This window comes from Dipodomys spectabilis, unplaced genomic scaffold (genome assembly GCF_019054845.1).
Source record: "Dipodomys spectabilis isolate Male_0828 unplaced genomic scaffold, ASM1905484v1 ptg000325l, whole genome shotgun sequence".
Classification (NCBI taxonomy): domain Eukaryota; kingdom Metazoa; phylum Chordata; class Mammalia; order Rodentia; family Heteromyidae; genus Dipodomys; species Dipodomys spectabilis.
This window is the reverse complement of record NW_024871002.1, coordinates 966,212-981,207: the sequence shown is the minus strand read 5'-3', so window position 1 is coordinate 981,207 and position 14,996 is coordinate 966,212.

The window sequence follows — 14,996 nt, the reverse complement described above, 5'->3', positions numbered from 1 at the left end:
GAATTGCAAGTGTCTCAGAATAGCTAAGACAGTCTTGAAAAAGAACAAACTGAATGTGGAATCATAAGCCTATAATACCATCACTTGGAAAGCTGAGGCAGGAGAGTCATGAGTTTGAGGTCAGCCTGGGCTCTGTACCAAGACCTTGAAAAAGAAAGGCAGAAAGACAGAAAGAAAGAAAAGAGAGAGCGAGACAGAAAGAAAGAAAGAGAGAGAAAGAAAAGAAGGAAAAATGGAAAGAAGGAAGGAAGAAAGGAATGAGAAAAAAGAAAGAAAAGGAAGGAAGGAAGAGGGAGGGAAGCAGATAGGGAGGAAAGAGATGCTTTCTGATTTTGGATTTTATTATGAATCAATTGTAATCAAACAGTGAGGCACTTGCATAAGTTTAGACATGTGAATCACTGGACTAGAACTGAGTGCAGAAATTAAACACTATGTCTGGTCAACTCATTTGTGACAAGGATGCCAAGACCATTCACTGAGAAAAAAAACCTAATAGTTCGGGGACAAATGGATAGGCATATGTAAAACAAAGGGTGTTTCATACAAAAATAAACTCAAGTAGGTCAAAAACATAAATACAAGGACTAAGTCTATAAAATTCTTACAAAAAGCACTGGGTAAAATTTCATAACCTCAGATTTGACAGAATTGTTATTTATGACATGAAAAGGATGAATAACTAAGGAAAAATGGATAAACTGGACTCCTCAAAATTTAAAATTTTTGTGTCTTGAGACACAGACCCTGGTGCCATGGGCTCACACTTGTAGTCCTAGCTACTCAGAAGGCTGAGATGTGAGGATTGTGATTTAGCCAAGACAGGGAAGTTAGGGATATTCTTTTTTTTTTTATTGTGAAAATACCATACAGAGGGGTTACAATTACATGAGGAAGGTAATGAGTACATTTCTTATCAAGCATTGTTGCCTCCTCCTTTGTTTCCTCTTACCATCCCTTCCCATCTCCCCCAGTCCTGTGCACCACCACCACCCCCAGACATGCCAAAGTTGTAAAGTTTGTTTTTCTCAAAAGACTCCACATAGAGCTCCCCTATGACCCAGCAATCCCACTTTTGGGCATTTACCCTAATGATCACAAACAAGACCATACTAAAGCTACCAGCACAACTATGTTTATTGCAACATTATTCACCATAGCTAAGATATGGAACCAACCCAGACGCCCCTCAGTAGATGAATGGATCAAGAAAATGTGGTATATATACAGAATGGAATTCTATGCCTCTATCAGAAAGAATGAATCGCCCCATTTGTTAGGAAATGGAAAGAATTGGGAGATTCTTATCTACAATTAACCCCCAGAAAACCAGAAGTGACCCCTTCACTCAAAGAGGTAGAGCACTAGCTTTGAGCACTAAAGCTCAGGAACAACGCCTAGCCTACACACACACACACACACACACACACACACACACACACACACACACACACATATGGAGGGAGGGAGGAAGGGAGGGAGGGAGGGAGGGAGGGAGGGAGGGAGGGAGGGAAGGAGGGAGGAAAAGAAGCCCACAAGCAAGAAAAGGAAATGACAACCCATAGAATAAGTGAAAGCATTTGCATATGATTAATGTAAGGGAAGGTTAACTACATAAAGAATGCTTAGAACCCAATAATAAAAAGATAAGGCCAGGCACTGTTGGCTCATTCCTCTAATCTGGCTATTCAGGAGGCTGAGATCTGAGAATCACAGTTCAAAGCCAGCATGGGCAGGAAAGTTCCTGAGACACTTTTTTTTTTTTTTTTTGGTCCAGTCATGGGGCCTGAACTCTGGGCCTGGGCGCTGTCCCTCAGCTCTTCAGCTCAAGGCTAGCGCTCTACCATTTGAGCCACAGTACCACTTCTGGCTTTTTTCTTTTTGCTTATGTGGTGCTGAGGAATCGAACCCATGGCCTCAGGCATGCAAGGCAAGCACTCTACCACTGAGCCACCTTCCCAGCCCATCCCGAGACTTTTATCTGCAATTAACCACCAAAGAAATGGAGGTGTGGTTCAAATGGCAGAGTACCAGGCCTGAGCAAAAACGCTAAGGGAGAGTGTCCTGTTCCCAGTACTCGCACATACACACAAAAATAAGATAAATAAGCCAGGCACCAGTGGCTCACGACTATAAAACTAACTACTCAGGAAGCTGAGATCTGAAGATTGTGGTTCAAACCTAGCCTGGGCAGAAAAGTCCCTGTGAAACTCTTATCTCCAATTAACCACTGGAAAACCAGAAGTGGAACTATGGTCAAAGTGGTAGAGTGCTAGCCTTGAGTGAAAAAGCTCGGGGACAGCACCCGGCCCTGAGTCCAAGCTCCATGACTGACAAAACAAAAATAGCCTAATTAAAAATGACTATTAAAAAAGATCCGAGAAGACATTTTCCCCCCAAGGGAGATATACAAATGAACAATAAGCACAAGAAAAGTTTCTCAGCATTAGCCACAAAATGAAAATCCAAACCACAATGAGAGATGAACCTTCATACCCACTACAAATATAATTACAAAGTCAGATAACAAGTATGGGCAAGGATCTGAAGAAATTGGGACCGTCGTATACTGCTAGTGGGAATGTTAAGTGATACAGCCCTTTTGACAGATGTTTCCCTTCTTAGGTGGTGAAAATTTGTGATACTTGGATGTGTATGTAAATCTATAACCAAATGGGTGAATGTTATGGTATATGAATTATATCTCAATAAAGCTGTTGGAATATGCTGGGGGTATTCAAAGTGTTTACCTTGTTTATTTCCTGTTGCTCTGGGGTCACTGTCCTTTACTGACTACTGTTTAATGTCTTCAAAACTTTGGTTATTGTTTTGAGATAGTGTCATTGATGTAGCTTAGGTCAGCCTGAAACTCATGATCCTCTTCCCTCATTAGTGCCTTAAAAGCTCTTGATCGATGTTGATGTTTTGTTTTATTTAGTTTGGTGTTCTCATATAGAAAGGTAACCTAAGCCCAGCTACTCCATCTTAGCCACAAGTGGAAGTCTCCCTATTTGTTTTTAAGTTGAGGCCAAAAAAGTTAACTGGCTTATCAGAGTTCACACTACTTGATGGCAGAATGAGTACTGTAATGAAAATTTTCTAATTTGTAAATTTTTTTTCTTGTTCATCATGGGGCTTGAACTCAGAGTTTGGTTACTGTCGGAGTTCTGTTGCTCTATCACTTTGAGCCACAGCGCCACCTCCAGTTTTCTGGTGGTTCATTGGAGATGAGTCTCACTGACTTTCTTGCCAGGACTAGCTTTGAACTACAGTCCTGAGATCTCAGCCTCCTGAGTATCTAGGAGTGCAGGCATGAGCCACTAGTGCCTGGCCTAATTCATCATCTTAAATGGAAACAAAATGGCCTCTTTTCTGTCCAGTTTCTGGGGCAACTTAATAGTAAAAAGGTTAAGAGCAAAGGCAGGGGTGACATTGTCCAAAAATAAATGTGCTCATTATGTGACTTATGTAACTATAACCCCTCTGTACATCACCTTTACAATAACAACAAAAATAAAAAAGTAATAGATTAGTTACCCAGGATTAGGCAAATTAAGATTGTGTGTGTGTGTGTGTGTGTGTGTGTGTGTATAGGTGTATGGGGTGGGGGTGGGTGGGTGTGCCTGTATTCGAGCTTGAATTCAGGGCCTGGGCACTGTTCCTCAGCTATTTTGCTCAAGGCTAGCACTCCACCACTTGAGCCACAGCCACACTTCTGGGTTTTGTGGTTAATTGGAAATAGAATCTCTCAGAATTTTCCTGCTTTGAACTGGTGATTCTCAAATCTCAGCCTCCTGAGTATCTAGGATTGCAGGCATGAGCCACCAGCGCCAAGCAGGACTTTTTTTTTGTGGTACTAGAAATTACTTTACCTCTTAAAGCCACACTCCAGCTTTTTAAAATTTTATTTCATTTTTGACACAAGGTCTCACAACCTTTGCCCAGGCTGTCCCCAGAATTTTTGATCCTTCTGCCTCTGCCTCCCAAGTAGCTGATATTACAGGAATACACTAGATCCCTGGCTTCAAAGTAAATGTCTATGACTTGAGAATCCCTGAGAGGTTCAGATTAATCCTCTACTTTTAACCAGCAAATGGTTATTGATCCCCTATGTGTAATGCCTTTTTGTAGGGGGCGGGGCAGGTCATTACTAGAGAAAGAGAAGCAGATGTCATATGCTCTGAAAACAAGGGGCTTACCATCTGTTTGAGGAAAAGAAAAACACTATTCAGGAAATCTTGTACTGACTCTTAGGACTAAGACATGTTTTACTGTGATTTCATGACTCACAGAGCAGGTCAGCCAAGGGAGTTAGGACAGGTCGTACTGTAAGCTGTTTTATCAGGAAAGGTTTGCCAGAAGAGGCAGCGCTGGGGCTTTAGAAGGTAAGCGCCATCCCCTGACTGGGTAGGCAGTAACTAGACAGGACACCATCTCCTGAGTTAATGGGAATACACATCCTCAGAGGGTCTTTGGCTATAGGGGAAGGAGAGGAATATTATGGCTGGGAGACAGTGACTTAATTGGGCACCTTCTTCACCTGCTGCAAAATCACATCCTCCCAGGTTGACAGTTTCTATAGGACAAGTGTCTTCCCAGGTCATGAAAAGCTGCACTGTCCACTTGAAACTGCAGGACTAAACAATTCAGACAATACTAATTCAGCGAGTATGTATTGAGCACCTAATATATTCTTGGAGTTGTGCTATGGGCTAAGGACTCATAGGTACCTAAGACCCCCAACTTACTACAGTTTTCAGTTAGTGAGAAGACACACTTTTGGATGAGATGATAGGTTTCATCTCTTTTTTTATTTTATTTTTTTATTGTGAAAATACTGTACAGAGGGGTTACAATTACATGGGCAAGATAATGAGTACATTTCTTATCAAGTATTGTAGCCTCCTTCTTTGTTTCCCCTTCCCATCCATTCCCATCTCTTTTTCCCATCCTATGCCCTTTGTGAGACACTGGAGTTGTTTTTCATTGGAGACGCATAAGGGCCAGGCTGGGACAGAGGAGGGACCTAAGGTCACACAAGCTGAAGGGGTTGTCATTGAATAGCAGAGATGACACAAAACACTGTCTCCTCCTTTACAAATTACTGTTTTAACCTGGCTCAAGATTCACCAGTCTGGCTGGGCACTGGTGCCTCACGCTGTAATCCTAGCTACTCAGGAAGCTGCGATCTGAGGATTGCAGTTTGAAGCCAGCCCAGGCAGGAAACTTCATAAGACTCTTATCACCAATAAACTACTTAGAAAAATCCAAAAGTGGTGCTGCTGCTCAAGCGTAGAGCACCAGCTTTGAAAAAAAGAATCTCGGGGACAATGCCCAGGCCCTGAATTCAAGCCCTTGGACCAGCATCAAAACAAAACAAAACAGAAACCTTCACCATTCTGTGCAGCCTTCCTTCTGCACTCCATTCTGGGCTATGCTGAGTCAATGAGCCTTGTGACCAAGGCTTTAGCTCTGGGAAAACTCAGTCCCTTTAGGGGGATCATCTAGGCCTTCCTCAAGTTTGTAACCCCCTGCCACCTAGAACAGGATTTTACACCAAGGGAAGTGTTTGAAAAAATGGTTTTTGAATGAATGAGGAACTTTGGAACCCATGTCCACATTAAGTGATAACCACATTATTGGTTCTCACTGGAGAGACAGCAACACAGCCATGCCAGCTCTCTATAGGCAGAGGAGCCTAGGATCCTGAGCTCAAACCTTCCTGCTGCTAATACGACCCAAATGAGGGGCAATGGATCATCATAAGAAGTTCTTCACTATTTCTCCTTGACTCACATTCTCAAGGCGGTACACTCAACAGACTCCGTGACTACAACACAGCCCCTGAGAGTTGAGTACTGAGTGAGGGTCCATCCTTGCCTGAGAAAGATCTGCAGTCCCAAGTCCCTGACTTGGGTAACTTTGATTTACCGAAGGTCCTGTTTCACCCTCTGTATATGCAAGGACCTTAATTTTCACGTAGACAATTCTCTTTCATTTCATTGGTACCTCTAGATAGGCACATCTGGTAGATATTTTATAAACTGTAACCTTCCCTCCTTGATCATTTTTCTCCTCGGCTGAATTTATGAGTCAGTGAATTTTCCCTCTTTGTCAAGAAATACTTTATTAATATAAGTGTCCCAGATACAAATGTACCCATTTATCTTGGTTGACAGTTTGATTTTGACAACATCATGCTCAGTAGACTTTTGGGGAAAATAGCTTTCAACTACAAGTGTCTTACGATCATAAATGTAATCAATTATCCGGTTAATTGGAAATAGAGTCTCCTGGACTTTCCTGCCTGGGATGGCTTTCAACCACCAATCTCCAGATTTCAACCTCCTGAGTAGCTAGAATTACAGACATGAGCTACCAGCAACTCACATAAGGTCACAAGTTAATGAATTTGAGTATATATTTGTTCCATTCACTCCTCTGAGTTTTCAGATAGGAATATATAAAAAGAATGGGATTAATTGTATCTCAAAGCTAATTCATGGCCAAGGCTAGTACTTAAGCTTGTGTGTGTGTGTGTGTGTGTGTGTGTGTGTGTGTGTGTGTGTGTGTGATCCTTGGGCTTTGAACTCAGGGCTTGGGTGCTATTGTGTTTGAGCTTTTCTTGTTTGTTTGTTTTTGCTCAAGGATAGAGCCCTACCACTTGAGCCACAGTTCCACTTCTGGCTTTTTTTGGTAGTTAATTGGAGATAAAAGTCTCATGGACTTTCCCACCAAGGCTGACTTTGAACCACAATCCTTAAATCTTGCCCTCCTGAATAGCTAGAATTACAGGTGTTAGCCGCTAGTGCCTGATTTGGGTCCATTCTTTTTGAGCCTCACCCTGCATATTCGGACCTCTGTGGGATAGGAGTGTTTGCTTACATACTACTCATTAAACATGTAAGCCAAACGTGTGCAAGAATGACTTGAAGCTCAGGGTTTGAAGCCATAGTACACTGGTGGCCAATTAAAAGCTCAGCACTCGTGAAATTATTATCGACTACATAGCAACCACTGGGGAAACAGGATGCAAGTTCATTAAAATATTTACAAATACAGATCTAGAAACTTGCCTGAGATTTTCTAAAAAAGGTATAAGCATCTTTCGAGATACACTTTCCTTCCCTTAACCGTGGAATCCTGTAGAATTATGACCTTATATTGTGGAGAGCATAGGAGATGTCAAAGCAGAAAGCCCATCCTTGATCAGATCCCTTCTAGCTAGGAACTTGTGTAGACCAATTGCTTTCCACAAGCCCCATGCTCAGCTTGAATGAAATGACAATAATATCTGGGTCACTTAACTCCCAGGAGTCAACTGAGGTCATCCACTCCTTCCCCATGTCTACTCTATTTTATTCTAAATATCTCTTGAACTCTGTGCTTATTCCCCTAAATTGTATTCTCTTCATTGCTTCCACATTATAGCCAAAGATGTGTTTCAAAGAGACAAAAACAACCACATTCTTCATCTGCCCCAAACCCTTCAATGAGATCCTATTATTTCCATGATAAAGATTCTAACTCCTTAGCCTGATCTACAAAGCCCTTCATGGCCTGATACGTTCAGGCCTTTTTAGGCTTGTCTCACATAAGTGTTTCTTAAATTTTAGGCTCTAGACATAATCATCTCATAGCTGTTCACCAAGGCAGTTCCTCTACCAGCCTTTTCACTAGCGTCTTGCATTACCTAGAACATTTAGCCCCTTTCAGCTCACAATTTCCTCTCTGAAAGCATAGTATCCTGAAGAATTCTATGTCCTTCAAGAGCCTCTCCTCCAACTCTGAGCTGCTCCTGTACCACTCTTGCTACCCCCCCCCCCCCAGCAGCATCCTATGTTTCTGTCTTCTTAGCCTGATTAAAACTGAATTTTCCTTTTTGATTTCTCTTACTCAGCCTTGCAATACTGTACAGTATTCCTCATCATGTTTCTCCCAGAACTTGTTGAATGGTAAGAGTTTAAATGCTTTGAAAATTGCAACTTTTTATGAAAGTGTTAAGTGTGATATAATATTATTTTGTTCAGATGGGTGGCCAAAAATTCCATGAAAATATTGTAACATCATTCATCATTGGTGAAATATAAATCAAAATCTCAATGTGGTTATTATTTTAAAAAGGAGTGAAAAAACAAGTGTTGACAAGGATATGGAGAAATTGGAACTCTTGTGCATTGCTAGTCAGTAATAGATCATGAAGCAATACCATTTCTGAGTAAATATGTATATGCATATATATATGTCCCCAAAGCATTGAAATCATGATGTCAAAGAGGTATTTGTATATCCATTTTTACAAAAGCAACCTAGGTATCCAATACAGGATGGATAGATAAGCAAATGTGTAGCCATACAATGGAATATCATTCAACCTTAAAAAGGAAGGAGAGGGCTGGGAAGGTGGCTCAGTAGTAGAGTGCTTGCCTTGCATGTATGAAGCCCTGGGTTCCATTCCTCAGCATCACATAAGCAGAAAAAGCCGTAAGCGGCGCTGTGGCTCAAATGGTGGAGCGCTAGCCTTGAGCTGAAGAGCTGAAGGGCAGCACACAGGGCCAGGGTTCAAGCCCCACGACCAACAAAAAAAAGGAAGGAGAGGCTGAATGATAAGACTACATGCCTGTAGTCTTAGCTACACTGGAGGCTGGGATCTGCCTGTTGAAGTTCGAAGCCAGTCTGGGCAAGAAAGTCTGTGAGATTATTTTTTTTATTTTTTAATTTTTTTGCTTATGTGGTGCTGAGGAATCGAACCCAGGGCCTCATGCATGCAAGGCAAGCACTCTACCACTGAGCCACCTTCCCAGCCCATCTATAAGATTCTTATTTCCACTTAATCACCCAAAAAGCCAGAAGTGAAGGTGTGGCTCAAGTGGAAGAGCTCTAACCTTGAACAAATAAAGCTTAGGAACAGTTCCCTGGCCCTGAGTTCAAGCCCCAGGGGATAAAAAGGAGATTCTGAACTATATTAACTCAATGGTATTATGCTAAATGAAATAAGCCAGTCAGAAAAAGCCAGTAGCAAAGGAAGCCACTTATTTGAGGTACCTAGAGTAATGAAGTTGACAGAGACAGAGTGGTGGTTCCAGCAGATTTTGGGGAGCTTGTGTTGAAGGGGTACTTGTAGTATTTTGGTTATACAAGGTGAAAAAAGTTCTAGGGATGAAGGGGTGGCATTGTCCAAAAAGAAATGTACTCATTACTTGACTTACAGGACTGTAACTCCTTTGTACATCACCTTTATACTAATTTAAAAAGTTCTGGATATGGATAATGGTAATGAGTGCACAACAGTGTAATTGTACTTAATGCCACTGAGCCATACATTTAAAATGGTTCAAAGGAAAAGGAAATTAAATGTCTATTTTAGCAAAATGAAAAAAAATCCAAGTCAAAATGTTCAGTCTTGCCTAAGTCTTCAGCAAATTGACTCCTAATACACACACTTGAACATGGATTTTCTTTTTCATTCTAAGACCAAAATTCTCTCTGCCCAGCTTCCTCATTGGTCTATGTCTCTGCAGAGAGCAGGACCCAGCTTCAGGCCTGTAGCTTATTCTACTTTGGGGGAAAAAATGCTTATTCTGAGGGCAGCGGGCACATGTTTTACTCATAACCATTGGCAGATGGCTGTGGATCCCTTCTGTTCCCATCATTACATCGGGACTGGCTGCACTGTGCATTCTGCATCACTGGTAGCTAATCTGAACAATGACGTTAGGCATCATTATTAATAGGCGAAGAACAGACATAAAGAGGGGAAATGGCTTGGGCTGAGTCATACAGCAAAGATAAAACTCCAAGTTCACAGCAGCTAACCTCACCCTGGGCTCTGTCTCACATATCTGGTAGCTCTAAAAGACTTGCTCCTTTGGTGTGTGTGTGTGTGTGTGTGTGTGTGTGTGTGTGTGTGTGTGTGTGTGTGTGTGTGCGTGTGTGCGTGCGTGCGTGTGTGTGTGTGTGTGTGTGTGTGTGTGTGTGTGTGTGTGTGCGAGTCCTAGAGCTTGAACTCAGAGCCTGGATGCTGTTTTTCCGTGCTTCTTTTGTTCACATCTAGTCACAGCTCTACTTCCAGCTTTTTGTGTTTCATTCGAGATAAGAGTCTCTCAGACTTTTCCTGCCTGGGCTGTTTTTGAACTGCAGTCTGCAAATCTGAGCCTCTTGAACAGTTTTGATTACAGGTATGAGCCTCCATGTCCGGCTAGACTTGCTCCTTTTTGTACTTTGGGCAAGACTCCCTGGCTAACCAAGCAAGTCTGACTTGTAGAGAAACTAAGTAAACCTTTCTTAGGATAATATTTTGTGATCTTTCTGTTTCTACTGGCCAGCTGAAGGCCAGGTTTCCCCCTACTTGTTGGGTGACCTTAAACACGTTACTGAAAGTCTCTAGATGCTCATTTTACCCTCCAGTCCAATGTACTGAAGAATTATTGATACCTCATCCCCAGGGAAACTGAGGGAAACAGTCTATTCTGCATCATTCTTTAAACAGATGAACACCAAGCCTAGCTGAGTATCACAATAATCTGGGTAGCTAACCCCTACCCTCCCCCATATGTTAAAGCTTTATTCATTCAATGGGGCTAGGAAAAGGCAGGTAATTGGTGCCTCTCACTTTAATGTGCTATTGTTCTGGGCTTCAGGTAGCTCTCAGTCCTCTTCAACTCATTCTTCCTGCTGCTTCTCCTCCTCCTCTGTTGCCACCTTCATCTGTTCCTGTGCTGGAGGTTTTAGGTAACTGTAGTGATTGGCTCTGTAGGCCACACTGAAAACCAGGGCTTGATGACAGAACAGAGTTTGATGAGCAGAGAGACTTGCATGGGGGGCACCATAATCTCTGCCATGCATCTGTCTGTCTGTGTGTCTGTCTGTCTGATTGTCTGCCTGTCTCTCTCTTATTGTTCTGGTGCTGGGGCTTGAACTCAGGGCCTAGGCACTGTCCCTGAGCTTTTGTACTCAAGGCTGGTGCTCTACCACTTAAGCCTCACTCCCACACCCAGATTTTTGGTGGTTAATTGTAGATAAGAGCCTCACAGACTTTCCTGCCCAGGCTGATTTGAACCATGATCCTCAGATTGCAGCCTCTTGAGTAGCTAGGATTATAGGAGTGAACCACTGGCACCTGGCTTATTTATTGACAAGGTTTTGGTATGCAGCCTAGGCTGGCATAGAATTCACAATCTGCCTCTCACATGCTGGGAATACAAAGGTCAAGATTACAGGCATATGTGAAAAGAAGCAAGTGGAGATTTCCTCCTCCTCCTCCTCCTCCTCCTCCTCCTCCTCCTCCTCCTCCTCCTCCTCCTCCTCCTCCTCCTCCTCCTCCTCCTCCTCCTCCTCCTCCTCCTCCTCCTCCTCCTCCTCCTCCTCCTCCTCCTCCTCCTCCTCCCCCCCCCTCCTCTTCCTCCCCTTCCTCCTCCTCCTCCTTTTGTGCTGCTCTGGGGTTTCAACTCAGGGCCTCATCATTATTCCTGAGCTTTTGTACTCAAGGCTAGAGCTCTACCACTTGAGCCACAGCTCCACTTCTGGCTTCTTGGGAGTTAATTGGAAATAAGAGTTTCATGTACTTACCTGTCCAGGCTGGCTTTGAACTGTGATCCTCAGATCTCAGCCTTCTGAGTAGTCAGGATTACAGGCATGAGCCATCAGTTCCTGGCTTTGCCCCTTTTGTAAACTACAAATTCCAGGACTTGGGATGTAGCTCAATAGTAAAGCAGTTGCTTAGCATGCGCAAGGTCCTGGGTTCCATCCCTAGAACTTTGTCTCCCTCTCCCTCTCCCTCTCCCTCTCCCTCTCCCTGTCCCTCTCCTTCTCTCTCTCCCTTTCCCTCTCCCTCTCCCTCTCCCTCCCCCTCTCTCATCCCCCTCTCTTTCTCTCTCATGTGAGACTTGCCCAGCTCTGCATTCTGAGAATTCTTTCTGCAGGCTACCTAGCCAATATGAAGGGAGCTTCCTTGAGTTGAACAGCAGTTATTTAAGTCTCCAAGCACCTGGTTTAAAGGCACCTTTTGTGAGATGGGAAGCTCTGCTTCTTTGAAAATTCCTTCGGACACACTGTTCCCAATGTTGGCACTTCTCACATACTGCCTGTTGTTACTTAACAACAGTTCAAACTTTGCCTCTTGTTTCCTCAGTGAGCTAATGGAGGATGAAGACTGTGTCATAGCCTTCTATAATTCCTCCACAAATGCCAGCTCCATTTGTTGGTAGGTAAAAATGTGAAATAATTTCTTACTCATTTGAGAGATGTTATGTGTCCTTTTGAAGCTTTCTGATTATGTGGAAAAACTCTCCACAAAAAATATAGAAGTTCTAGGGGGCTGGGAAGGTAGCTCAGTGGTAGAGTGCTTGCCTTGCATGCATGAGGCCCTGGGTTCGATTCCTCAGCACCACATAAACAGAAAAAGCCGGAAGTGGCGCTATAGCTCAAGTGGTAGAGTGCTAGCCTTGAGCTAAAGAGCTGAGGAACAGCGCCCAGGCCCTGAGTTCAGGCCCCATGACCAGCAAAAAAATAAATAAAAAATAAAAAATTAATCTCTCTCTATGTATATATATATATCTATATATACACATATATATGAGTTCTAGAGCCAGGCCCCAGTGGCTCACGCCTGTAATCATAGCTACTCAGGAGGCTGAGATCTGAGGATCAGGGTTCAAAGTCTGTGAGACTCTTATCTCCAATAAACCACTAGAAAACCCAAGGTGGCGTTGTGGCTCAAGCTGTAGAGCGATCACCTTGAGCTGAAAAGCTGAGGGATAGTACCCAAGTCCAGAGTTCAAGCCCCACGACCGACAAAAAAATATATATGTGTGTGTGTGTGTGTGTGTGTGTGTGTGTGTGTGTGTGTATCTATCTATCTATCTATCTATGAGTTCTAGTTTCCAAGCCTGGCTGTGACTCAACTTCCCATTATAACCTAAAGCATGTCCCTAGCCTTGTCTGGTACAGTCTTTGTTAGTGCTGGGTTTAGTTACTCTCCAGAGCAAGGGGAAGTTTTTTTTATTCCCCCTGTGAAGGCCTTTAGAGTCCATACTGTTTTGTTTTCTCTTTAAGGATAATAAATTGATCCTGGCTTATGAAATGAGAAACTCAAGTAGAGAGCAAGCTTCCAGGCATTGTGTGTCTATGTCTGCTCACTCCTTGTCTCGTGTTCCTGGCTTTGTCTCCACTCTCCCATCCCAGAACTGCTTAATGTTCTGTTCTAAGAACAGGCTTGCCAGCCATTCCTGATGCATTCTATGAATGAATGAGTCCCGAGCTTCTTCTTGTCCCTCCGCACACTTCCAACCAGGGACAGAATATCTATTGCCATGTTCAATAAGATCTATTCACTGTCCTCTCAGGAGGAAAAAAAAAGATATAAAAAAATCAATCCTTGCTCTCAGAGAGCATTTGCTCTACACAGGATGCCAGCATAAGAACATGAGGGTGTGGGGACGAGTACAATGTGCTACCACACTTGGAGGAGGACCTGGAAATGAAGGGCAGCTTTGATATATCTCTAGTATGTGGAACAATGTCTGATCCATAGAAGATGCTCAATTAATTCACAAAACGAATGCAAATTTTCCTGACTCCAATTTTCTGTACATAAAGAAGAAATCTTTCATGATTGTACCTAGGAGCTGAGTATATGAGCCAGATACACACGGTGCTGCCCTGATTGAGAAGAGCTAGCATTAGGTCCTGTCTACTTTTCTCCTTGGGGTCCCAGGGAAATTATTTTATTTTTTGTCAGTCAAAGGGCTTGAACTCAGGGTTTGGGCACTCTCCCTGAGCTATTTTGCTCAAGGCTAGTGCTCTACCACTTTGAGCCACAGCGCCAGTGCCAGTTTTTGAATGATTAATTGGATATAAGAATCTCACAGACTTTCCTGCCCAGACTGGCTCTGAACTGAGATCCTTAGATCTCAGCCTCTTGAGTAGCTAGGATTACAGGCATGAGCCACCAGTGCCTGGCTTCCCAGGGAAGTTCTTTTGATCCTAATTGGAAAACTATAGCTGCACTCTGTGAAAATGTGGGGTTGCTCAACTTTTGCTCCCTTTTATCAAATAAGTGATAGTTTGATTTGCTCTTCGAAAGGAACTATTGGCATGAAAATGTATTGTTTTTTTTTTTTTTTTGTCGGTTGTGGGGCTTGAACTCTGGGCCTGAGTGCAGTCCCTCAGCTCTTCAGCTCAAGGCTAGCGCTCTACCACTTGAGCTACAGCACCACTTCTGGTTTTCTGGTGGTTTATTGGAGATAAGAGTTTCATGGACTTTCTTGCCTGGGCTGGCTTTGAACTGTGATCCTCAGATCTCAGCCTCCTAAACAGCTAGGATTACAGGCGTGAGCCACCGGCCTGTATTGTCTTTTTAAAAAAACTAAAAAAAAATTGGGTTATAGAAGGTCAGCAAAGGGTGGGTTTGAGATTTTTGAGTTGGTTAAGTGGGCATTTTGACAACATGGCTTCTCCTTTGGCATGTGAAATTGTGGTATTTAACAGATATCCTAAAATTCTCTCCTTATTTAAAAAAAGGTATTGTCAATCTCCCCCTTGCCCTTCTAACTGGGTAAGAAGGGAGCTCCAATTAGTAAGAGCAAGGAGGAAGAGACTTAGAGTAGGAGATTTCTGAATTGATCCACAAGCACATATGAAGATAATTATTTGTCTAACTGAAAGAAAATCACTGTGGTCAAGTTTTCCAACAATTGATAGAAAGACATTTGGTGCTGGACTAGAGTGTCCATTGTAATGTAACCTTGTGGCATCTTGTCACTGACTAAATGGTGCTACCTTTTCTACCAGGACACCCTGCATCACCATCACCCTCATTTTGTTTTTAGGTTTTTTTTGGGGGGTGGGGGTGGGGGGATGGGTTCCTGAGGCTTAGATGCAGGGCTTGGGCGCTGTCCCTGAGCATCTTTTGCTCAAGGCTAGCATTCCACCACTTGAGCCACAGCTTCACTTGCAGGTTGTTTGGTTTTTTTTTTTTTTTAGTAGTTTATTGGAAG